The sequence below is a fragment of the Hippopotamus amphibius genome, chromosome 2, assembly GCF_030028045.1.
Source record: "Hippopotamus amphibius kiboko isolate mHipAmp2 chromosome 2, mHipAmp2.hap2, whole genome shotgun sequence".
In the NCBI taxonomy this organism is placed as follows: Eukaryota; Metazoa; Chordata; class Mammalia; order Artiodactyla; family Hippopotamidae; genus Hippopotamus; species Hippopotamus amphibius.
Genome location: NC_080187.1, coordinates 83131208 through 83155218, shown reverse-complemented (window position 1 = coordinate 83155218; position 24011 = coordinate 83131208). Strand labels below are relative to the sequence as shown.

The 24011-nt window shown below is 35.6% G+C and overlaps 1 protein-coding gene across 3 annotated transcripts in view; it reads left to right on the top strand.

The window, feature by feature from the left end:
* FOCAD (focadhesin) overlaps positions 1-24011 on the top strand; it is a 275956-nt gene that overhangs the window by 66196 nt on the left and 185749 nt on the right. The window lies entirely within an intron of this gene.

The following is a 24011-nucleotide window of genomic DNA, read 5'->3' as shown; positions in this document are numbered from 1 at the left end:
AAGCACACTTCGAAAGAGAATCTACATGTGATGCTAATCTGGTGTTTTTGTTATTGGCAGATTTGCTAATTTGTAATGCTTTCTTTAACTCTTGCACCCTATTCCAAGATGCATATCCCTTAGTTTTAATATCAGTCTTTTAAGGTGGCAAATTTAATTAATTCAGAATAAATGTGCCTATATAATAGGAATTAATCTCTTTTTAACTTCTTGCAATTTGATCCTATTTTTTATTCAGTCATTTAATAAACAACAACAAAAAATACTGAGTCCTTGCTATACATGGTACTGATCAACATGCTGGGATGTGAAGATAAATAGTCATTTTTCCTAACTGTGCAGTTATTGGAGTGTAATAAGAAAGCTGTCAGACATTATTAATAAAACTCCCTCCCCCCGTTTTAAACTAACTATATATTTAGCATAGACATCTGTGATTTTTTTTTCTATTGGATAGAATCTCTAGAATGCATTTCCTGTGAAGGGAAGGATTTCCTAATCAAATAGGTATGGCATTTTTATTGTCCTCTCTTAGTGTCTGTGCTTGTGTTCTTTTTCAAGCATGGTGAGGAAAAAGTCCATCTCTTTATGGAAAGTTATGTGTTCCTATAGGAAAAAATTTGATGTTGAAGGTGGGATAAATACGTTTCTTTAAGATGATGAAGTTAACGTATTTGGAATTCCTTTCTGTCCCCAGCTTGTCATACTCATTCCTTTTTGTCAAGTAAACAACTGCTGATATCCTGCAAAAGGTTTCCCCCTGACAAGATTTCTCTGTCTGATTCTGCAAGTGAATCCATAACGTCCTCAAAGTACCTTTGTCTCATGGTGTAAGCATAACGCAGAACACTTTGGCTTGCTTCCTACTTTATTTCTCCCTTCAGCTTCTGTAACAGTCCTGATTCTACAGAATGCTTTTTATCACTGTTGACACCTTGTAGGATAATCTCTTTAGAATAGTTAATGCACAGGTAATGCCTGGAGATTATCTGAGAAAGTCATACTGTAGGTTATCTGACCTATATTTGCCACTGGTGTAAAACATGTGTTATATAAATATATGAATTGATACTCAGGAAGTGCATTTAGTCTTTGAAATTCTAGGGTGATCCAGTATCCTTGTAAACACTTTTCAAGTGTGCCATGAAATGGAAAATGTTAGGAAGCAGTGGAGTGACCATCCGAGTTCATTTATTTATTCAATAAATGTTTATTAAGAAGCAGTGCTTTAAATTAAAGTCAATATGTTACACTTCTGTTGATAATTTCTTGGAAGTTTTTAAAGAAATGAGAAAAAATACCCAGTGTAATTTTGCTTGTTAAGGTGAATGGTAGGGTAAAATGTTTAAATGTAGTTACCTAAACTCATGCAGAAGCAAAGGCAATATAATTAATAAGAACTTACAAGTGGAGTTAAGTCTTTGGAAAAGGATAAAAGATTAGAAGTAGGAGATAGTGTTCTTTTCTTCACTTTTCCTTACGAAGTGACCATATCATATCATTTCTCTGGCCTTTAGCTACAAGGTAAAGCAGCCAAAAGGAGATGACTGAATATTTTGAAAAAGCAAGTTCTCTAATTGTGAGTAACTGCTTGGGGTAGATTCAGTTAGATGAGTTAGGGTTGAAATCTATCATTGGAGGAGTATTTTCTATTTCTTTCATTAAGTTGACATGACTGCATGAAATATATTCTTGTTTCATGTGTTTGTCCTTTCTTACCTTATAAAAAGAAGATATATTTAAGCAATCATTGGACTGGGACAAAGTGAGAGAGTAGCACTGACATATACACACTACCAAATATAAAATAGATAGCTAGTGGGAAGCTGCTGCGTAACACAGGGAGATCAACTTGATGATTGTGATGACTTAGAGGGCTGGGATAGGGAGGGAGGGGATATGGGATATATGTATAAATACAGCGGATTCACTTTGATGTACAGCAGAAACTGGTACAACAGTGTAAAGGAATTATACTCCAATAAAGAGCTTAAAAAAATCATTGGCTCAAATTCATGGGGAGTCGATACTAAAGAAAAGTCTTAGACTACTAATAAGCGGATGCTAAGTAAATAGGTAGGTAAGAGTAGGAATTTAGAGGCTGTCTTCTACCTCTGTTTTGATGGTCACTTAACCTCTATATAGAGTTCACTGGCCTGCGGTACTGTTTGTGTGACACCATAATTTATTGTAAGAATTCTACTGTAAGATCTTGTGAGAGAAAATATTTGAAAAGTTTGAGAGATGTGCCATATTTGAAGTATGTTTGGTATGATGATGATGATGATTAATTCTAAGATATTAATAGAAATTATTTTTGATAGTACTTAGTATTGCAAGTTATCAATATCAACTAATAATTTGTGTTAACAATGATAAGAAAATATACTTCTTTAAAAATGTGATTACTTTTTACTTATCAGGCACTTTGATGAATCCCCTTCCCCAGTGAGTTTTCATCCCTAGTCCCTCACCGGCTTCCCCTGTGCCATGCATTTTCCATTGGGTTTAATACATTTAGGGCCACGGAAGTCTAATGGAGCTAGGTAGTCTGAAGGGAACTTGGCTTTGTGAGTACCATTTTAGAGTTAACTGGTTACAGATGATGGTGTTAAAATAACTAGATAGTTGCTCAAGGCCACAGCAATAAATCAACACTTGAAAAAAATAATAAGAAACTTTTTTTCCCCCATATCTAGAAATGCTGTCAGCAGTTACTCATAATCTGTATAGTTTTCTTACCCAGACATCATGAAACTTAATTTGCAGAAGATACAAGCTCAGGTCAGGCAGCGCTTAGTAAAAATTAAGTGCCTTTTATATTCTTGGAAGGAACGTCTTACAGTATTCTGGGGAGAGATCCAAGAATGAGCATCCTGTGTGAATTCCCATAGAAGTCTTGAAAGTTTTAAACACATTGATTTAGTTTAGAGAGAGATTTTCATATCATAGTCTGTACTTATAATATATGGAATGCCATCTAATTTCTAAATTAGTGTTTTTTCTGGAAATTGCAGTTGATAGATTCATGTGCTTTTTGGTTATGTTTATATAACCGTTCCTGCCTTTCTGATACTGTGAGTAATGTTTTTTCCCCACAACTTGATGTAAATCATTCAGGCTGTCTTCAGAGATGCCTGAATGACAATTCAAGCACATGGCTTCATGGCTTATAAACAGTGATGTCCAGTTGGCCTTATTCTTTCTTCTTCAGAGAACTATTTCCTACCTCTGTGATTCGTCCAGATCTGTTTGCATCTAGTTTGAAATCAGTGGTAGTGAATATAAACATAGGCTCTAGTCAAAGGGTAATGTGGACCCCAGGCCTAAATAAGGACATTTTCTGAATTTTAATTTAATGGTTTTTTAAAGGGCAATATCAAATTATATTTTGAACCCTTATTAAATGACTGACTAATCTGTGAAACATAATTGTGGACAGTTTGGAATGTCTGAGACTGATACAGCCTCCTTAAGAAGCGATTAATAACCATTAATCAACACGTGTTGATTGACCCCCTATCTCTCCATTCAGGTGAGCCTAGCACAGTGACAGCTCACTCGTTAGGAAACATGTCTGGCTCTGTGATCTGGACTGTGTGCCTCTAATACAAACTTAACTGGTGATACCACGAATTCTGTCCCACTTTCCTCAACCCATTCCATATACCTGATTGGTTCTTACTTCTAAGACTCTCAGCCAGAAATCTTACTTTTTCTTCCTCTCTTCCTAACTCTGATTTCCCTTTTGGATTTCATGTTTAGTTCTTTGCCAACTCTAACCTTGGTTTCCAGTAATATCCCACCCATGTTCCTTCTGGCAGCTTCAGGTAAACTTCCTTCCGTGTCTTCATGGGATTCCCCAATCTTAGCCCCAGTTCCCCGCAATGTTACTCTGGCCCCTGGCCCCTTGAGAAGAAAGGGAGATTACTTACTTCTTAAAAGCTTCTCTAATATCTATTGGCTTAGCTGTATTATATTATCTATGTCATTGGATAATTATTATAATATTTATTATAATTATCTATTATATAGTAATTATAATCATTTATTATATTAGCTATATTATTAACTTTATTATTATTTATTATATAGCTTCCCTATAGCTATTGGAATTGACATTTCTCCATCTGAAGCACTATATCCTAGAAAATAGTAGAGGTGTTGGAGGAAGCTACTTTTCACATAGATGTGTGATTACACAAAAAAGCCTGTAGGTTATTCGATGTTTAATAGTATGTCTTATAAATAGATGTAGAGAGAACACTTGACAACAGATTATATTCTTTTTTGGAAATCCCGACTGCTTGTTAGTGATTTTAAAACCTAAGAAAATGTGTTTTCATTCTATATTTCTACCTATATTGTTAAGAGTTAATGGCAAAATTAAATACTTAGGCATATGAGTTGAACATTAACCATGAAGATGAGTAATTTTTATTTTTTTAAAAAATATTTTATTTATTTATTTGGTTGCACTGGGTCTTTGTTGTGGCAGGTAGGCTCCTTAGTTGCGGGTCACCGGCTCCTTAGTTGTGGCATGTGAACTCTTAGTTGTGACATGCATGTGGGATATAGTTCCCTGACTAGGGATCAAACCCAGGCCCCCTGCATTGGGAGCGCAGAGTCTTAACCACTGCACCACCAGGGAGGTCCTAAGAAGATGAGTAATTTTTAGATAGGCTGAGGTGATTTAAAGTAAAATCTTGTAACAGCTTAGTATTTCAACTTCAGTAGAAGGACTCTGATACATGTAAAGCATAATAATTTCTTTTCGACTAGTTTATAAAATGGAATATGCCAAAGAGGAGAAGTGTATAAACTTTGACTTTAGAGAACCACAAGTTCCTTCCTTAAAAATCTGTCCTCAGTGAGGAGCTTAACAAATGAAGTTTTGCGAAACCCAATGCCTCTTTCAAATCCTTGGTGCTTGCTTGCTTTTCTCTTGTTTGGAAGTGGGGATAGAGTTGTGTTTTTTTGTTTGTCTTATTTTGTTTTTCCTTGCATTTACAAGTCTGAGGACTTTTACTTCCTTTTTATCTTTTGGTTGTTAAGTCTTGCTAAAGGTCTTACTTAATGGGAACAATTGCAATCTTTGATAATTTTATTTTGTCCTTTTTAATTTTTTCAGGGCTTATTTTTTTCCATTTGTGAAGGTGTATCCATGTTTGAGCCGTTTAAATTACTTATAGGGGTAGGTTCACGGCCCATGACTTGCTGGTCTAAAAATCATATATTATCAAATAGTAAAAAGTTAACTTTCAGGGCAGAATCCTGTGATAGTTCTACTCTGGGTCATAAGCCGTATTTTAACATGGAAAATGAATAGGAAATGTGTGAAATTTAATGGTCTGTAAGTTACTGCTGTGAGAAAAGGAGAAAATGTATTCTATAAGGGAACTTGCACAAAGAGTCTTTGGACACTTTGCACTCTGTTCTATTGTCACCGAGTTCTATGAATTGCTACCCCCTGAAGTCAGTCTGCTTCCTGTGTTCTTCACACCAGCAAAAAGAAGCCAGAATGTACAGTACTTTTAATAAAGAGCTTTACAGATGAGAAATGCTGTACTACTATTCCCTTGTAGCCATAGCATCGATTATGCCTGGAGCAAAATTGGGATGAGCCTGTCAGCATGAAACAATTAGACAAAGAGAAACACAGATGAAAATACAGGGTCAAGTATCTACTCCATCCTGTGGCAATATGTTTGTTTCTTCTTTATAAAACCTACATAGATATCTATAGCATAAAGTGTTTTTAACTGGCATTTGAGCCTTTTTATATTTTTTCAGTTTTTTGCATGAAGCCTAGAGTTTATACTCAGGGAAGCAGTCTTGTGTTCATTTCTTACCTTTCTTGAGTTCCTGAGTGATAATATTGGGCTGAGTTTCTTCTGAGAAGTCTACAGAGTATAAATTGCTTACAATTTTCACTGAAAGAATTGTTGTGATTTTCAGTTCAACCCTATATCACTGTGACACTCACTAGCTTACTAATATACTGAAACAAAAGGCATTTGTCTTGTTGTGTCATTGAACACTGAGTAACAGAAAGGATGGGGGTGGAGCTTGGTGAGGATGGGGCCTAGAACTGCATTTAGAACAGAGGAGTCTGTCTGCTCCCAGTTGAATATCAGTTAGCAGTAGCTCTGTCTTCTGGTTAAAACCTACTTGGAATGGGCCTCTGGTGTTGCTGAAGGACTCAGAGGGGAACAAATTTTGTGGTAACTTTGAATTTCATAAGAAGCATGAGGAATTCTTCTCAAGGGCAAAATACACTGAAGTCCACCATTGCCAGAATAATTTTTTTCTTATTTAGTTAGAGGGCAGGGAAGGAAAAGGGGGTATTGCTCCCCTGCTTACTTGTATCATGACCAGACACCCCAAAGTGGAGCTGTCAGTGGACATCCTACCATTTATTCTTCAGCCTTTCCATAGTCAACCTTTCAATTCAGAGGAGAGTCTTATTAAAGGAAACATTTCTTTACATCTACAGAAGCAACCCATGTCAGCTCTCTACAATGAGTTTTGCCTTGATTCATCAATAAGAATGGATAATCAAGGCTCATCAGACTTTTGAGAAAATTTAACAGCGTGACTAACCAGAGCATCTCTTTCCAGAAGAAGAACTCAGGGTGCAGAGGATAATATAAAAACAATCTAAAAAATACCTATAAGATGTTGGCAAGATATTGTATATGTTTTTGTATTGTATATAAAATATTGCTGTGATGAAAAGGAAATTCAAGAGCAAGAGATTTTAGAAATTAAAAACGTGGTTGCCACAGACCATAAATAGAGGCTGGATTAGTAATTTATGGAATATACAACTAATATTTCAGAATATAGAAAGAATATGAAAATTGAACACGTTAAGACACTAAAGGTCAGTCTTGGAGTTCTGACATCTTTCTGTAGGAATTTCAGTTGGAGGGAATGAAGAGAAAACGAAGGAGAAAAACTTAAAACACGACAGAAAACTATTTCCTAAGCTCAAGAAAGACGTAAGGATATAGATTGTTAGGACTCTCTGAAAGCCAAGCAGCACAAGTAAGAATAGATCAATACCTATATTCATGCCCAGAACTTCAAGAATAAAGAGAACATCAAAAGAGATTTCAGAGAAGAGTTAGAAAAGATGAAGTTACTTAAAATTGGATTGACCTTAGATTTTTTACAGCTGCCCACTGGGTACTGGAATACATTGGTATATTGTCTTCCAATTTCTTGAGAAAACCACTTTGAACCCAGAATATTCCTTTCCATCATTCTACTTTTTTTACAAGCGATGGTGATAAAGGCTTTTTCTGATAGACAATAATTCAAGAACATTTCTTGTTTACTGATTTTATGGGGGAAAAAGCCCCTCAAGAATATGTTCTAGCAAAACTGAAAATGAATCCAAGAAAGCACAGAGAAGAGATGTTAAATTGTGACCAAGGTATCCAGTAACTATTATTTTAAATTAACCATAATTATCTGTGTAAAATATGAAAAATAACTACCTAGAACAAAGTCCAAGCTCTAAAACATAGGAAATGGTGGGAGTAGAAAGTGGGAATTTGGTAGTGTGAAGAGTGAGAACATACTAAGTAAGGGTGGAGTTTTGTTTTTAAACTGAGTATTTTTTTATGTTAGTAGAAAAATAAGTTTAAACATGTATTTAAACCCTTATTAGTAACTAAAGGTGATTTATAATTTCCAAATAATTAATATAACAAAAAGAAAATTTTTTAAAAAACCTAAAAAGGGGACTTTCCTGGTGGCGCAGTGGTTAAGACTCCGAGCTCCCAATGCAAGGGGGATGGGTTCAATCCCTGGTCAGCGAGCTGGATACCACATGCATGCGGAGGCTGGGAGTTCACATGCCACAACTTAAGAAGCTGGCAAGCTGCGACTAAGGAGCCTGCCAGCTGCAGCTAGGGAGCACATGTGCCGCAACTAAGGAGCCCGCCTACTGCAACTAAGACCTTATGCAACCAAATAAATAAATAAACAAATCCCTTAAAATTTTTAAAAAGTTAAAATAACCCTAAAAAGGATGGTAAATGTTAACAGAAAATAAGATGGTAGAAATAATTCCAAATATTCTAGTTACCACAATAACTGTGAATTAAATTCCCTTATCAAAAGAAAGGCTCATAATACTACCCAAAGAAATCTACAGATTTAATGCAATCTCTATCAAAATATCCTTGACATTTTTTACAGAACTAGAACAAATAACCCTAAAATTTATATGGAACCACAAAAGACCCAGCATTGCCAAAGCAATCCTGAAGAAAAATAACAAAGCTATAGGTATAACCCTTCCAGACTTTGGACTATACTGTAAAGCTAGAGTAATCAAAACAGCATGATATTGGCACAGAAACACCCATAGGAAAAAAAGCAAAACAGAAATATAGATCAATGGAACAGAATAGAATGCCCAGAAATAAATCCACACACTTACAGTCAATTAATCAATGACAGAGAAGGCAAGAATATACAATGGAGAAAAGACTGTCTCTTCAACAAGTTGTGTTGGGAAAGCTGGACAGCTACTTGTAAGTCCATGAAATTAGAACACTCCACACAATATAAAAAATAAATTCAAAATGGTTTAAAGATCTAAATATAAGACATGACACCATAAAAATCCTAGAAGGAAACAGGCAAAACATCCTCTGACATAAATCATAGCAATATTTTCTTAGATCAGTCTCCTAAGGCAAAAGAAATAAAAGCAAGAGTAAATGAATGGGGCCTAATCAAACTTAAAAGCTTTTGCACAGCAAATGAAACCATCAACAAAATGAAAAGACAGCCTACAGAATAGGAGAAAAAATTTGCAAATGACATGACTGACAAGGAGGTAATTTCCAAAATATATAAACAGCACAACTTCAACTCAGTATTGAAAAAACAAACAACCCAGTCAGAAAATGGGCCGAAGACGTAAATAAACATTTCTCCAAAGAAGACATACAGATGGCCAACAGGCACATGAAAAGATGCTCAGCATCGATTAATTATTAGAGAAATGCAAATCAAAACCGCAGTGAGGTATCACCTCACACCTGTTAGAATGGTCATTATCAAAAAGTCTACAAATAACAATTGCTGGAGAGGGTGTGGAGAAAAGGGAACTCTTGCACCCTGTTGGTGGAAATGTAAATTGGTGAAGCCACTATGGAAAACAGTATGGAGGTTCCTTAAGAAAATGAAAATAGAGTTACCATATGTTCCAGCAGTCCCGCTCCTGGGTATATATTTGTAAAAGACAAAAACTCTGATTTAAAAATATATGTGTGGGGCTTCCTAGGTGGCGCAGTGGTTGAGAATCTGCCTGCCAATGCAGGGGACACGGGTTCAATCCCTGCTCCAGGAAGATCCCACCAAAAAAATAAAAATATATGTGCGCTCCAATGCTCATAGCAGCACTATTTATGATAGCCAAGACATGGAAGCAACCCATGTGCTTATAACAGACGATTTGCTTAAGAAGATGTGGTATATATACAGAATGGACTCTGCCATAAAAAAGAACGAAATGTTGCCATTCACAGTAACACAGATGGACCTAGAGAATATTATACTTAGTGAAGTAAGTCAGAGAAAAACAAATACTATATGATATCTCTTATATGTGGAATCTAAAAAATAATGCAAAAATATATACAAAACAGAAACAGGTTCACAGATATAGAAAATAAACTTATGATTACTAAATGGGAACGTGGAGGGAGGGATAAACTAGAAGTATTGGATTAACAGATACAAACTACATAAAATAGGTAAGTAACAGGATACTGTATAGCAGAGGAAACTATATTCAATATCTTGTAATAACCTATGATGGAAAATAATCTGAAAAGTATGTACATATAACTGAATTACATTGCTGTATACATGAAACTAACACAATATTGTAAATCAACTATACTTCAGTTCAAAAAAATAAGAATAAAGGCTCATATTGTTCAAAAACACAAGTCTATACTTTTTCCAAGAGACAAATCTTGAAACAGTTGGCACAGTTGAAAATTAAATGGTTAAAATGAAAAGCTAGGTAGATCATTAAGAAGGCATAAGATGTGGTAAGATAGAAGCAAGATAGATGATATAGAATCCAAGATAAAAATCCTTATACAAGACAGAGGAGTATTATATATTGACAAATGGTAGAATCTCAAGTCAAATTTTATTTAGAAGCAGTTCCATTGAAATTAAGAATAAGACAAATATGTCTGATGTTAATTTTACTATTTTTCTGGAGGTTCTGGCCATTGTAAATTCATGAAAAAGAAATAAAAGTTATATTGTATGTATGTGTTATAAAATAAAAACCCAGGGCTCCTAATACTTACAATTAGAAAATACTAGAGAATTTACTGAAAGCTTTTGCTTTTAGATTGGGTAAGAGAGTTCAATATGGTAGCCAGATGTAAGATCAGTGTTGAAAAGCAATTGATTTTCTTTACAAAAACAATAAATTAGAACACTGGTCCCCAATCTTTTTGGCACCGGGACTGGTTTTGTGGAAGACAATGTTCCCACGGACTGGGAGGTGGGGGGTGGTTCCGGCGATGATGCGAGTCATGGGGAGCTGCAGATGAAGCTTTGTTTGCTTGCCCCCCCGCTCACCTCCTGCTGTGCGACCCAGTTCCTAACAGGCTACCGACCGCTACTGATCCTCGGCCTGGGGCTTGGGGACCCCTGAATTAGAATACATTGGCAGTATATTGGAGAGAGGTAATTTGTAAATAGCATAGAAACTGTACCTTGAAATACTAGAAACGTATAAAAACTGTTGGATATATTTATAAAATTTTACCAAAACACATGTAATGGCTTCTAGTAAGTACAATACTTTAAATGTAGAACTCATGTTATGAATATTTACCATTGATTGATTTGAGGTTTAATGATCTTATGATTGTAAGACATTTCGATTTGTTTTTGCCCATTAATTACCTTTGTTATATGGGTTCTGATTCATTACCTTAAGTTCACTGCAGAAAAATATTCACTTAAGCAGTTTCGAGTATGGTGCTGCCAAGTCCAAAAGTGGAGTGTTTGTTATGTTTGCCAGCTTGATTACATTCTGAGCTCTGTTGAGTAAGTCAGTTACAGGCCTTTTGATAACCTGGCTGATGCTTTGGAATAAATTGTTTCTTTTATTATCCTTAATTTCTAGGGCTAAATAGGTTTAAATATAGTCTGCTCATTTAGAAGCTGAACCATCTTCTTGGACAAAGTAACAGTTAATAAAAATAGCCAATATTTACATATGCTTATTACATACCAGTCACTATTCTAATCACTTTATTTGCATATATTAACTAACTTATTGAATACTTACAGTTCTTTGAGGTTGCTACCATTATTATTTAGGGACAGAGGCACAGAGTGATTAACTTTCCTAAATTCACACAGCCATTCACATAGTAATTGGCGAAATCAGAATTTGAACCCAGCACATATCCAGACTCTGTGCTCTTACCCAATGTGCTATACCATCTCTCTACAACTTTTAGTTAAACCATTTCTTAAAAAATTTTTGAAAGAGTAAACAAGGTTCACTAGCTGTACATTTGTTAGATTAGCTTAGTCAGTTGTAGAGATAATTAAATGTTAAGAGAGGAACCTCAACATTTGTTTGAAATCTGGCCAGATCTTCAATCTCATGTGATTATTTTTGTCTCTTCTGTGCTAGCTTCCATTGGCCCTCCTATACATAGGCAAATCACATTTAGCCAGATATTTCTACGTAAATAGAACACATACACAGAGTCATGACTCGTAAGCATGTGTCAAAAAGAGATTGAGATGGTCTAAGTGAATCAGCATCAACAAGAATGCTTGCGATTGGGCTTATTGCTTAGTGGTCAGAAATGATTCTTTTATACATTTTTGTTTGCAGTGATCATAATTGAGAAATTCTGAAATCTAATTAAAGACAAGAATATTTTTTAGTGAACAAAAAAGTAAGTTGTATTCCCTTTATTTTGAAAAACAATATTTACAAAATGTTGAGAAAATCACACCTTGGTTGTTAGGTTTGAAATATTTAAAAGGTTTGACAAGATATACTGTTCATTTAAGAGCTTGAAAGGGCATTAAAGAATCAATTATTTAGTAAATAGTCACAGAGAACCTCTTTGGGGCACACATTTTATTTGGAACTTGGGATACAAAGGTAGTTATTGGTGAATTCACAGTGCATAGGGAAGATGGGTAATATGCAGTTAGAATACTTTATGATAAGTGGTACGATGAAGGAAGCATACGGTGTGGTATGAGCCCAGAAACTGGGGCCTTAAGTCCTAATAGGAGGACTGCCTAGAGTAGGTGATTCATGAGCTATTGCTGGATAAATACAAGTTAAACAAACATTTTTGAAATTAACTGGACGACGCTTATTGCCTGTTTCTATTACATGTGAAGTGCTACTTTTTATATGTGACATTTATATGATACTTTTTGAGTGCCACTGTTGGGCAATCAGTGGAATAAATAAATTTTTGGAGGCACTGGAGTAGTTTTTTTACTTGGTGTACCATAGGTTTATTAGCAGTACTTTTCTTTATATTTCAGATTTAATTTTCTTGTTGGGAAGTAAAAGAAACCCATTGACACTTTGTCACAATTATAGCTGCTCTCTGATAGTTGTAGTTGAGATGATGGGCTGTGATTTGGTGGTATTAGCGGGAAAGGTTACTGCAGAATTCTTAAAGTTGGACAGCTATGTGAGCTCCCTCACCAGAATTCTTGAAACTTATGCTGTTTCTTTGTCTTTTTAGCACACTGGGTTCTCCCGTACCACTGACAATTTTGAACTTTTCATGATAGATAGTACAATGGACACTTTGGCAAGTTTTTAAGAATAGTTGATATAATGAAATTGGGCATTCTGAAGTCAGTTTACTTCAGATGGGTTAGACATGGTTACAGACTCAGTGGAGACAGATAAGTAGTTAAGTGGGGTGATTTCTGTGTGTCAGGTTTCTGGTGTATTGATTGGACTTTTGGAGACCTTGTGTCTTGTCATGCTTGCTTATTAACATTTTTGTGGTAGTGGATCACATCTGTGTTTAAGATGATTTGTGTATTTCTTTTCTCCATCTAAAGAAAACAAGCATATAAAAATATAATTAACCTGAATTTATCATATCACAAACAGCATTAAAGACAAATAAGGACAAATTAGCATTCCAAAGTGTCCTGTAGCTATCTTCAAAGGAAATTTTTGTGGATTACAATTAGATTTGGAATTCGTAAAAGGAATTTCTCAAGGTAAACTGTGTCTCACTTGTTTCTGCCTCCTAGAAACCTTGCCCAGTTGCTGGGCTTTGATACCTGTTTTGTTGCCTGATTGAATTAATACATAAAAACATTAGATGTATGTGCCCACAATCCTAGAATGAATACACTCTTTTCCAGTATCTCATATGTTAACCAAACTAATTGATGGAACAGTGTGGAGTCCAGGGAGGGTTTAGGTTAGATTAGATTATAGTAAAATCTTATTAAATGAAATCCTATTAATTTAGGGTTCAGGGTAATTTCATACAGGCTAAGTTAAAACATAAGCTGATGTTGATGCTATTGTTTTTAGGCAGTTTGAGTTTGCTCATTTACATTAGTACAATGAATGTGCCAATTTTAAGTGATCAAATTATCTATTCATTAAGATGTATCAGCAGGGACTGGTACTTGGCAACACTTGGCTAATTAGTTTGTTACAGTATATACGTGACAGTAATCGAATTTTATTTCTTTAACATTTTTCTCTTATCCAGTATTATCTACCTTCATTGTTTGTAGTAGTCTGAGTTATTAGTGATAATTATACTGGTGGTATTTTACGATACTTATGTGTATTTAGTTGTCAAATTGTATTCAGGTTTTAATGGCGCAACTTGATCTGCATTAAGTGGAATTATCATGGAATTACCATTTAGCTTGAAATACTGTAGATACCTTGTTTTTATTAGGTCCAATTTTATTTATCAAGCATTTTCAAGCCGTTCATTTAGTCATTCAACATGTATATATTGTATACCTTCTATATGGCAAGTTTGGGTAATGCTAAGATGAGAGGACATGGTCCTTGTTTCCAGGAATCATAGATTGTATGTTGCCAGAGGCATTAAAAATTACTTTACAGTACAAGGTGGTAATTGCCATTGTACTCTGTGTCTCCAGAACATACAGGAAGAGGCCCACAGTTTCCCTGATTCAGGGTAAAGGAAAGGCATTCTAGCAGGATGGGAGAGTGTATGTATGTATGTAAAGACAGAAATTTGTGGCAGGTCACCATGGGGTAAGGAGACTGCAAATAGTACTATATTAAACTGGGATATATACGGTGAGGGAAATTGAGCCTGGAGTAGATACTGAGCAATTATTTGGAAGGAAGATCCTTAAGAGCCTTGCAGGCAGGCAGGAGATGAGAATTTAGTATCTAAAGTATTAATGGGGCTAATGAGACACAGAGGAGATAAAGTTATATCACAGGAGGTTAGAAGTTTTGGTGGGGACCTTAAGATATCAAAATGAGTTTTGAGGCAGAACACCTGGTAGAACATATAGAGTAGTAGGAATAAATCTGGATATCTGAGTACTCCTGCAGTTTTTGACCTGTTGCTCATGTCAAGGGTCTAGAAGTTAGGAAATGAAAGATTAGGTGAAGAAAAGAGGGAGGATTCTTGGAGAAAGTTGCTGGAGTGCTGAGTCCGACGAGTGCCAGATCCTTATCTCAAGCCTAGTGACAGAGATTGCAGTGGGACCCCGCATCCCTGCCCTCCATCCAGCTTGTTGTGAAGCCCTTACAGTTGGGGTGGGCAGACAATTGCGATGTGTTGATGACTGCCCAAAAATCTAACTGGGAGTGGCGTGCTGGCTAGCTGCGGTGATAGTGGAAACAAAAGAGAGGATACGGCCGTGTAGGGATTGACTTGTGTGCGTAGAATTTGTCAGAGCAAAAGATATGTTAGTGTTTTCTTTGGATAAAATGTGGGCAGCAGGGGCAAAAGAACTGTAGTGGAATTGTTTCAGCTCATTTTAGAGGTTTGCTTAAAGGGTATACAGGCCTCTGCTGAAAGAGTCAGGATTCCTAGAGGGTGTGGAACAATCGAACCGGAAGAGAGCATCTCACCTGCATTGAAAGTCTAAACAGAACTTAATCTCGCAGGTTTGGGCTGCTTGCTGTGGGTCAGTAGGAGAATCCCTTTGGGGCAGAGCAGCTGTAAAAACACTCCTCGCCCTGTAGCAAAGGAGTGCTGACACAGTTCCTCAGAGGAGCCTTTCCAGATTTGGAGATAGAAGGGGAAAGCCAAGCCTATCAGCATCAATTCAAGGTACTAAGGTTAAGGGAACCCCTGAGAATTCCTCCAGCTGTCACTATGGCCCTTTGCTGCAGAGATGTTGGATTTAACTTTCCTAATCTCATCAGCAAAACAATAAGAGAAGTGTAGACATTCTTAGGTTTAGGCTTCTGTGGGCACTGAATGATGCTGAACCATTGTAGTAGAGATTGCAAGATGGTTGGTTTTCATTTCACACCTTTTCTTTTGGTTTCTGTTTTTAAATTTTTGGTGCTTTGCTGACATTTACAATGGAAATCTCAAAATTCGCTTTATCTAAAGCTTTTCTGGGTAATGTCGTATTGTTTTTATAATTAATGGTGCATTGTTGAAATGTTGTGAAGCATAAAAGTAATTGCAGTAACGGTTATGCCCATTCTGTCCCTTTTCATGTTTTTTGTCCTTTGAGATATTAGTGGAATTTCATTTAACCCACATAGAAATGAGGAGCCTTATACACATTTCTGTTGCCTGATGAATTCTTGGTACCTGACTTAAAGTGCTCAGTGAGCATTTGATGAGTTCTTAGTTATTTTTTGAAACCAGGGAGGGTTCAGGCAATGGTCTGCAAAATTGCTGAAGGAAGTCAGGAATCTTTTTTAAAACAGTAGAAAAATGAAGAATCATGCATGCATATATTAGGTGGTCTTAAATCAAATCCTAGCCGAAGCTGTAATGACACATGCTGTTCATGAAAGACTTAATACAGTCTTTCTAATCGGATGAATTGTCTTGTTGTGCAAAAACTGTTATTACACTGTGTGTGAAACCAACCATGCTGCAGGGGGAAAAATTAAATCGCCTGACTGAGAGGTCACTTGTGAATAGTAGCACAAGATCTATTACCGTTATTAGAGACTCTGGAGGACATTCACCCTTTTATGGTCTTTCAACCACTGGAATGAAATATTTTAGCGGTAAACGACAACCTTCTGGGAAATCCTCCTAAAGAGATTTTTTTTTTTTTTTTTGCTTTTTGTACGTTTAAAAAAAGGGGGAGGGGTCTCAGGGAAAAAAATCACCTTGTTCCTTTCAGGTCGCTTTTAAAATTTACTTCTTTTGTTTTGGTGTAATGATAGTTGCTTTTAAATGCTCCTCATTACACCATTCTTAATCTAAGTCTGTTAGTCCCACACTTTGTCTTTCATAACGTGTCATGCACATTTTGTAATCTTTTCCATAGGGAAATTCATGATAGCATGCAAGCTCAGAGACCAGGATGTATGTGGTTTATGGCAAAATCTGGATTAAGCACTATAAAATACATGAAATGAAAAGTCTATCTGCTTATTTTGTTTACTTTCTTTTAAGGGTCTTTGTATATAAGACAGATTATACTAGTATATATTTTAGCTCTGCATGGCAACCAACCCGAGTGGTAATTTAAGAAAATATTTTTAGAAGTGAGTGAGTAACTATTGATCTGAGGTGAAGCTTTATAACACAGTTATTAAATTGGGAACCAGAGTACCTTTCCAATAGATTACATTCATTATAAACTGTCAATCCATTTGTTATAGTTTATTACCACTGTGGAGTCTTCTGCCTTTTTGCTATTTTGCTATATGGTTGAGATTAGTTTTTCTGGGGATGAGAAAGAAACAAGACTAGCTATCAATAGCTTTGCAAATAATTTGGGTAGATTTTTTTTTGTTAATTTTGAAGTCAAATAACTGACTTTTTTCTCTTCCCGTTATTTGATTCCAGCATCTTTTTTTTTCTTCTTCTGAAGCTTCCTTACTTTATTGCCCCAAAGATATGGAACTGTTAGAGTGATGTGAATAGGCATATAAATTCTCTTGGATTTCTCAGTGCCTGCTTTTGTTATAGATATTTTGATGGGTTCATTAAAACATATCTGTTGCAATGGGGATTGGTAAGAAGGAATAAAGGAAAGAGACTACATTGTCAGTAAGAATAATACATAGATATATGAGCTTCACCTGAAAATAAAAATAATTTTGTAAAATAGGAGATAGAAACGCTTTGTCAGGTTGCTAATGAGAGGCTTAACCTAGCTGCTGCTGCTGCAGCATCTTTGGGGATGATGAGAGATGCAAAATGCACTGTTGCTAGGCAACTCTCTTGGCTGCCTTTGGAGCAGGTTCATATGTGCTAAGAGCTAATGAATCCTCATGTCTGCTCTTTGAAACTGTTCAAAAGCCAATGAAGACATACCCAGACATTTAGCATTTACAAGTACCTGAACCATTCTTGCCATGCCATTTAACCATTAAAAATTAAGTTGACCATTTAGTGTGTATTGAATATTGCTTATTTTTTCAAGGTGGATCAGGATTTAAGCCCTAATAAATATGTTTTCAAAAAGGAGCTCAGTAAGGATGAATTAGTTTTGATTGATACTAATTAAGTTATTCTATATGAAGGCTTATTTTAAATTTGAATGCTTTTTTCCCTCCAGAAGTGATAAGTTGTCAGAACTGGCCTTTTTAAGCTTCATAGAAAGTTTTTAATTACACTGTCTTCATGCCTTGCTCAGCCCAAGGCCAATATTTCTCAAGAGGATAGGAATCTGGAATCCAGAACTAATTTTGTAGGTGGCTTGTCAAAAACTCCCTCTCTCACCCCACCAAAAAATTCCTGGACAGTAGCCATAAGACAAGCCACAGAACACGAATTAAAGCCTGATAAGGGGCATCCCTAGATCAGATAATGAATCCAAGTATCAATATTTGCAAGATCCCATCTAATCTCTAATAATACCTACCTCTCAGAGGTGTTGTAAGAATTACAAGATCCTGTACATGAAAAAAACATTGTAACATGCCATATAAATGCTTTCTTTTTTTACAGTGAATTTCAAGGGATTGTCTGAATTCCCAAGAATTTTGTGTTACCAGATAATTAGCTGTTATTCAGGCTTATTAATATTTTGGTGTAGGGTATGGGATAATTGTAGTGAGATTTCTAGCCTATAACTGTTTATATTTTGATTGCCTTATTAACTTGTGATTTCTCTTAATGTCATAGCACCTAGTATAATACCATGTGATAGAAGGCACTCAGTAAGTTTTATTACTTAAAGTTTAATGAACCTCCTATATAGAATATCTAAATCGAATTGTTCTGTTTTTTGTAATATTGCAGAATATACTGGAGATTCATTATAATTTTGCATATACCTGTGTTCTTTCATCTATAAAATGAGAATAATAGAAGAACCCACCTCATTAAATTCATCAGGTAGATTAAATGAGATCATACCTGGTTTATAATCAGTGCTCAAAAAAACATTATATATTATTAAAATTGTAGTTGATTTTTATAGCTTCTTTTATTTATTTCACAATTATTTACCTGCTACCTTATGTTCTAGAAGCAGCACTAGGCTATTTAGCAAGATAGACATGCTCCTTGCCCATCTGAGGCTTATTGTCATCCTTTATTCCCCAAGTACATGAAAAGAGAGACATTAACTGTTTTCAGTGTGCCTGTGTATGCACGTGTGTGTGTGTGTGTGTGTGTGTGTGTGTTTTAAACTACATGTAGACGTATAAAGGGGACAGAGAATTGTGCTGTTCAATAGAAATATAACATGAGCCACATATATAGGTTTAAATTTTCTGGTAGCCACATTTTTAAAAAAGTGAAAATAAATAGGTGAAATTAATTAAAAAATATGTTTGTATACAGTATATCTGAAATATTTCAATATGTAATCAACACAAAATTATTAAATATTTTATACATGTATATTTTTGGTATGGAACTTTCCAGATCTGGTGTGTATTTTACCCTTCTGCACATCTCAGTTCAGACTCACCACCTTCAAGGGCTCATTAGCCACGTGGTTAGTGGCTACTGTGTTGAATAGTACACAGGTACAATAAAAAACCCAAAACCAAAAACCAATGCTCATTTTTTTTGATATAAATGTACCAAGTATTTAGAAATACTCTTCTTACTGGTTTTACTTAGCTAAAATAGGCTCATAGTCTCTGCAGTGGAATAGAAACCTAAAATGGTTAAGAACAGTAACTCTTAAAATAACTGAAAGTAACTTTTCAGGGAGATACTAAGAGGACGACGGCCTTCAGGCAGTTTTTTTGGGTGGAAGTAGTCAGTCTCAATACTTTACAGTTTGTTAACCTCTTCTTCCTCCTTTAGTCAGTCTTGAGTTTAATTCTGCTGACGTTTACTGAGCATTTGCTGTATGTGTGGCTTTGGGCAAATCCAAAGAAGAATAGGAACAGGGCTGCTACCTGTGAGGTGTTCACAGACTAGTGTGGGCAGCAGTCTTGAGAATGAATAACTTACCCAGAGTGTACTGAAATAAAGGTGTTCACAAAGCCAGTGACAAACAGTACTTAGGATATTCTGTGCCCAGAAAGGGGCAAACAATTACTCTATTATCCTTAAACATTTTTCATGGTTGTAAAACATTATTTTTCATGGTTAATGCATGAATAGTTGACTCTCAGTTTGAAACAGGAGGAACACGTACAAGGTTCAGCAGACAAGAAGGACTAGATTTGCCTTGAAAACTAAGCTGAGCAAGAAGGCAGGGGAGAAGCATGATCAGACTTTGTTCCTGGTCACGAACCACCTTCTTTGGGCAGGAAATGTGTAGCCTGTCTCTTTTCTCCACTGAGCCTTTGATGGGTCCTAATGCCACCTATCTACTTCCTACTCTTCTGCCTCCAAGTCCTATAGCTTCTGGTCGTTTAATAGCCAGTTCAGTCCCATCACATACTGAAAGACTGGTGAAAATAACTTTAGTAAGACATTACTATATTAATTACATTTATTAATATAAATAAAATATTTTATTTTACTAAAGTAATATTCTTGTAATATGTAATTGTAGTATGTACCCAAACAATATAGTGTTGAATACAAGTAGTCATAAACAAATATATTTGTCTTAATGTACCTTCTCCCCTCTGACCCCCCAAATATGTGTACACACATATGCACACAAAGCCGTTATGTTATACTATATGTTTTTCTCGCATTAATACATTATAGTCATCTTTCCATGTTAGTTTATACAGATCTAATTTATGGTTTTTGAAGGATGCTGTTGTTCTCTGGTGTATCAACACTTTGATGTGCGTAACTGTTTCAGTATTAATAGATATTTAAATTGTCCTTGTTTCTTTTTGTTATTGTTGTTGCCATTACAGAGAATGTAGTAGCAAACATCTGAGGAATTCTTGGGCACTTCAGCCTTTTATGATAGCATTGTTCAATACAACTTTCTGCAGTGATGGAAATGTTCTATAATCTGTGTTTTCCAATATAGTAGCCACTAGCCACATGTGACTTTTGAACACTTGAAATTTAGCTAATGTGACTGAAGAGCTGGAGTTTTAACTTTATTTAATTTTTATTAATTTAATTTCAAGTGTAAACAGCCGTATGTGGGTGGTGGCTACTGTATTGGGCAGCCCAGTCCTAGAATCTCTCCTTTCCTCTGAAAAATGAAAAGCAGTCATTATTATACTATTTAATATTTTGCAGTTATCAAAGATTGAATTGTTTTATTGTTTGTATATCTTAATTTCTGTCTATAGAAATTATTTTCTATGCTTTTAAACTTCGAAGTTGAGTTTGACTTATTCAGTCAGTGATGATGGAGATTTTAATTGTGAGTTCCTTGACTAGACTGTAAACTACTTGAGAGCAGGGGCTGTCTTTTCTTGGTTGTGTCGTAAAGGCTAACACAGCACCAGTGTACAACTGTCCCTCAAATATTTTTTATTGTTAGATGTATAACTCATAGGAGAGTTTACTGTCACTATTGATTGAGAAATACTCTAGAAGTTGTTCTTTTAAAAAATCCTGTATAATGTTTTGTTTTCTTAATTGCTAGTTTCTGTTAAAGCAGAGTATGAAATTATTCTGGATCGGGGTCTCCAAGACTGTGTCCAGGTTTGTTGATTTGCTTTAAGGACTCACAGGACTCAGTATATAGTTGCAACCACAACTATGATTTATTACAGCTAAAGGGTAAAAGCAAAATCAGCAAGGAAAAAGGTTCATTGGGTGAAGTCCAGAGGAAACTGGGCACAAGTTTCCAAAAGTTCTCTCCCAGTGGAGTCACACAAAAGGCACTTAATTCCTCCAGCATGGAATCCTGACAGCATGCATGGAGCGTTGTCTAGTACTGAAGCACATTAGAGACTCTCATGCCCAAGGGCTTTATTGGGGGCTGGTCAGCTTAGGCACTGCATGGTCCCCAAGCTTTTTGGCACCAGGGACCGGTTTTGTGGAAGACAGTTTTTCCATGGGTGGGGTGGTGGTGGTGGTTCAGGCAGTAGCGGAAGCGATGGGGAGCGATGGGGAGCAACAAATGAACCTTCGCTTGCCTGCCTGCTGCTGAGCGGCCCGGTTCCTAACAGAACGTGGGACCAGTGCTGGTTGAAGACGCCTGGTATACTGTGTTTGTACAAGCAGTTTAGGCATGTTCCCATCAGTAAAGAATGGCAGGAACCCTCCCCAAATCCATTTTCTGAGACTCCACCCAAAGGCTAACTTTGCAAGCAGGCTTCATAAGGATGACATTCTCAGGCCTGCTATGTTAACTTGTTTCTGCACAAATATTTATTTAAATTTTGATTAATTTGAGCTATGTTTTATATTTTTAAGTAGTAGGTCCTGACAATTTCCTCTCATATTCTCCTTTCTGATATTTGAGTATATCAAATATAAGTATCTAAAACACCTCCTCAGTGGCTGGTTATCATTCTCTTATTGAGTACCTCTGGTTACCGAAAACTCAGTGCCTCCCGAGGCATCCCACTCTATTCTCTAGAAATTTCTCTTAAAAATTCTTTTCCATAATAAAACCAAATATGCCCTTCAGTTTGGGCCTTGGGATTACATGAAACAAACCTAGTTTGTCTTTTATATTTTAGCCCTTTAAATATTCACAGGTAACCATTGTCTGTCTTCAATTCTTCTGTAGTACAAGAACACAGAGTTTTCTGTTTCTCTTTGCCCTTTTTTCTTTGTGGTTATAACAACAAATTCTATTTATAGTGGCTTTTTTTTTTCTGGCATATGTTTTGCACATTGTATTGGTGTTTTATAATATGGAAGTTTTTATTGTGTTTTGCCTTTTTTTTTTTAGTTGCTTTACTCTGACATAATATTGTATGTATATGCGGGGGAAATCTTGTCTCCTCGATTTTATTGAATTTTTGTTTTTTTAAAAATACATTTATGTAATGAGGCTCCTAGATTAGAAGATTTTTAATGTTTTATTATGAAAAATTTCAATCATATTGTAAAGTGTATAGATAGTATAATAAACCTGATGAATCCATCCCTTAGCCTCAGCAGTTATCATTCCATAGCTGGTCTTATCTTCTGTACCCTCCACTCTCCAGTCCCCAACTCAAAAAATGTTATTTTGGAGCAAATCCCAGGTTAGAGCTGAACTTCTTGAATGAAGTTTGAAATTTTTCTCTTTAGAAACATTGTATCACCTTTACTCCCCCATAATTGTGTGAAAATGTCTGTTTCACTGTATCGCTACATTAAGTTTTAGAATTTAAAAATATTTTAAACTTTAGTATATGAGAAAATTATCATTATAATTTTCAGTTTTAAAAATTAGTAGTGAAATTTAAAGTTTTTATTTGTTGCTTTTGTTTTTCTCTTTGAGTTTTAGTATATATGCTTTGTCCATTTTGAAGGGGGGAATCTGTATCTTAAGAATTTTTGCATTCTTTATTTAAAGTATCAAATCATTGGTTGAAAATTGTGTGTGTGTGTGTTTTCATTTTCATAACTATTAGTGAGTGCTTTACTGTGTGGCATAGATTGGGTTAGTTTAGGTGTAAAACTCTGCATTGGGAACCATTTTTCTTCAAAATCTTGTTTATTTTTTTCCATTGCTTGCATAGCTTGCAGTGTTGCTGTGGAGAAATCCAAAGTTATTCTGATTCCTGAAATTCTGAGTATATGTTTATGTGAACCTAATTTTTGTTTTTATTTTTCCTCTCTGGAAGCTTTTAGAATCTTCTCTTTGCCCCTTGTACTCTGTAATTTCAGTGGCGATGTGTATTGGTGTGAATCTTTTTTCATCTGTTGTACTGGATAATTGGTGGCACTTTTAATGTGGAAATCCAGGTCCTAGAATTCCGGGGAATTTCCTTCATTATTTTGCCATTAATTTCTTTCCCTCTACTGACCTTGCTCTTTCTTTCTGGAACTTCTCTTACTTGTACCCTGACTTCCTATACTGGTCTTGTATTTTTCTTATCTTTTCTTCTTCTATTTTCTTCTCTATACATTTTTACTCCACTTTTGAGGAGATTTCCTTAACTTTACCTTTCAACTATTGTTGAATTTTTTTGTTGCACTAACATGTATTTAAATTCAGTAGCTCTTTTTGTTTTCTCAATGTTCTTCTTTCATTGTAGCCATCTTTACTTTCATTGCTTCAATGCATAGTGAGGGATTTTGTTTCTAGGGAGCATGTTAATATTCATTTAACATTTCTTCTAGATTCTTTAATCATTATTTCTCTTTGATATTTAATTCCTGAATCCATTTGGATTTTTTTTCTTACATGGTAATGTGTTGGGGTTTCTCTTCCCCATTCATTAACTGATCAGATTTTCTGAAAACCATTCATGGATTAATCATCATCAACTTTTTTTTTTATGTTGGTTTGCACTGTCTGCT